General features: G+C 35.9%; 1 long non-coding RNA gene across 1 annotated transcript; it reads left to right on the forward strand.

The window, feature by feature from the left end:
- Window positions 1-838: 838 nt before the first annotated feature.
- Window positions 839-3,058, forward strand: LOC121310708. The gene is made up of 3 exons (XR_005948924.1): window positions 839-976; window positions 2,020-2,127; window positions 2,451-3,058. It is a non-coding gene; the product is annotated as an uncharacterized LOC121310708 (long non-coding RNA).
- The last annotated feature ends 242 nt before the right edge of the window (window positions 3,059-3,300 follow it).

Genomic DNA, 3,300 nt, shown 5'->3' on the forward strand with positions numbered 1-3,300 from the left:
TGCAGCTGTCTGGATAACTTTCACAAGTCATTGTACAGTGCGTCAGTCGAGGTGAAGTGCTGCTTACAACTTTAGGAAGTCTGAAATGTCACCTTAATAACAATGAAAGGGTTCATTTATGCAAATATTTAAAAAGGAGAAATGATACCTGTAACAACTTCTTTGACCCAGAAGGGAACATTCTTCTAGAATTGTGATGTCATCATACCGTTATCTTACTATACTTTTCTAGATTTTGGAAATGTATGTACTCTTACTAAATTGGCGACTATAACTACTTAACTTCTCTTAAATAACTATACTAGCTATGACCTTTCTTTCACAAAGTAATTGATTTGGAGTAAAGAATCAAAGATCTTTTACCAAACAAATGTTGTTTTAACTTAAAGCTGTACAAATCTGACACAGGGTTTTATTCATATTCATACTGAAGATTACATTGCTGATGAAGGTTAATTAACCACATCAAACACATTAGCAGCACACCGTTTTAAAAATAAATGAAATGCAATTAATAGTAATGGAAAAGTTTAACAAAGATAACATTAACCATCCTCTGAGACCAGTAGAATGAGCCAGTTCCACGTGGCAACATGGATGGCCTCTATAGGGTAAGTATAATGAGAACTTGTGTAATATCATTCTCACATCATTGTTTAAACCCATGGCACAATAGGACAGGGTCAAGTAGATTATTTTTCAGAATAATAGCACCACACTCAGTGTGCTTGTTGTAAATGTAGCCCTTGTGAATATGTGATCAAGAGGTAACGTAGACCCTAGTTCGGAATCTATTCATCTGATTATGCATTGTATTAAGAATAAATCTTGTGTTTTAAATGTTGTTTTATTTCACTTCTAGGTAAAGACATGTTTGGGAATGAACGTTGTCAGTTCTGTTTTTGCTGGAGTTGGATTTATTCTCTATTCAATAAGTGTGTCAATAGAATCTTACCACAGAAACACTCTAACCATAGTAAGTGTTTGCACTACCTGCAATCTTCAACCTCTCTCTTCTTTTATCATTTTAGCCTCTTTCCTTTTTATCCCCTCCTTTTCAGCTCTTGTGTCTCATTCACTTACTTCTCTTTCACTTGTCACTCTCTCACATACAGCACCAGAACTTTTGTGAGATTTTTACCAGTTTCTTTTCTATATGATTTCTACATAACGTAAAGAGCAAGTAGCAGGGTTCCGAAAAACATGTATAAACGAAATACAGCTTAGCATGTCCCCCCATGTTGCTACAACTGCTTAAATAACATGCATGTTACACTTAGAACTTTAAAGTCTGTTTCAAAGTTCTTTTCAAAATGGCCTCTCTAGTGCACAGCTAGTGTAAGGAGTATTGTTCAGAGGTGACAGAGCAATAATGATCCATGATGTGGTACAGAAGAGAAAGGCCAGGGCGCTTGTTTTTATGTTTGTTTGTTCGTTATTTTTATCGCTCTACCTGCGGTGATTTAGAAGACAGATCTCAAACCCCAGTGCACTAGAGCAGGCATTTTGAAAAGAGCTTTGAAACAGACTTTACAGTTATAAGTGTAAAAGGTTGTCAGGATGTTAACAGTGGAAATGAAAATGACAGGCATGTTATTTAAACCATTGTAGTAACATGTGGGAATGTGTAATGCTATATTTTTTGGAGCCCCACTACTTACTCTTTATAATTGAGTTTTATAGATAATTATTGTAGTTAAAATCCTATTGTATTATTATTAACTGCCTTGTATGTCATATTTAATATTATCTATAATATTACTATACTAGGATGCACAGTACAGAGGTAACACCCTTCACATGCAGTCGAATCTGTAACTATTGCTTAAAGTTAAGATCATTGTTGAGAAAGGACTACTCCACAAAGTCCTGCATAAGCGCTCCCTACTCACTATCTTTTACCCTCTTATAATGGACCCCAGCCATCCAGTATCCAACATATCCTACACTAGGCTTCATTCTTGTTATAATGTGGTGACTAGGCAATAGCTTTTGAATGAACTGATTTGTGCTTTACAGCATGAAGGCATTCTGGCAGTTCTTCTGGTGCTGAACATTTTGGAGCTGTGCATCGCTATCGCTACATCAGCCTTTGGATGCAAATCTGAATGCTCTTACATTGCCATGGTAAATGTGAATCATATTCTACATAAACACCATCCTCCTGTTCACACTACCTGAACAATGGATGAATAATCATGCTGTTGTGTATTTTCTTTAAGTATAATGTAACAAACCTAATAATATGGCTCTGCTATTAATGTCTATGTAAGATAGCCCAAGGTTTGACTAGGATTAAGGGCAACTGAAAATATTCATACACCTATAGAGAAAAGTAAACAGCAGGGATTGTGTATGATTATAGATGAGAATGATAGAAAGGGAAACTCTTTTAAGTTCAGTAAAATGCATTTCATTGTCTTTTTCAATCAGAGGTTGTTTTTCAACAGGTATGAATACAGTGACCTGGGTGCAGATTTGTTCAATCGAACTATAAGAAGCATGCAGTCAAGAAGACAACTGTCCCTCCGCCTCCTCTAGCAAAGCTTAGCCAGCGCTAAAGACTTAATATCTGCAAGGTTTTATCATCAGAACAAGTTATAAAGAACAATGAAATCCTCCCATGTTTAAACTGTTGGGGAATTGGTATTGATATGAAAATGGAAATGTGTTAATTTGCTTTGGATCGTTTGTTTGTTTTGCTTAGAATTTCAGTAAGATCATTTGTATTTTAATTATAAGTTAAAAGTTGAAATGTCTCACATCTTCAGTAATGATATTGTGTTTATATTTTAATATGTTTTCAGTAAAAATAATGATAAAGAAACATGGTAGGCAAATGGTGTACAGAAGTGAGACGTTGAGATATGTGTTGGTATGGATGATATGTTGCTTTGCTTAATAAAAAAATTAAAAAAAAACGTTCTTACTATGTTCATATGCCATCCCAGGCAAACACTTTTAGTGTCCTTTCATATGCCTAGTTCTGTTTGTATCTGAAAGTAATGATATCTTTTCACCTGTTAGACCCAGAGTGGAATAGCCCCCCAGGATCATGACTGGACCCCTGCTCTAACACTAGGGCACAATGCGCCTGCACCTCATGTTGACAAGCAAACTGCCTTTGCCCTTTAATGCAATTTTGGTGGCATGCTTTGCCCCATCCTTTACTGTCTGCGTTAGTGCCAGCGGTCGGCATAACTTTCGATTCTTCACTGTGTCTCCTTTCTAAGATGTTTAGCAATGCTAAATCATGAATCATTAAACCAACTCAATTTCTATAAGTAAATCGAGCATTGC

The sequence above is a fragment of the Polyodon spathula genome, unplaced genomic scaffold (genome assembly GCF_017654505.1).
Source record: "Polyodon spathula isolate WHYD16114869_AA unplaced genomic scaffold, ASM1765450v1 scaffolds_2362, whole genome shotgun sequence".
Classification (NCBI taxonomy): Eukaryota; Metazoa; Chordata; class Actinopteri; order Acipenseriformes; family Polyodontidae; genus Polyodon; species Polyodon spathula.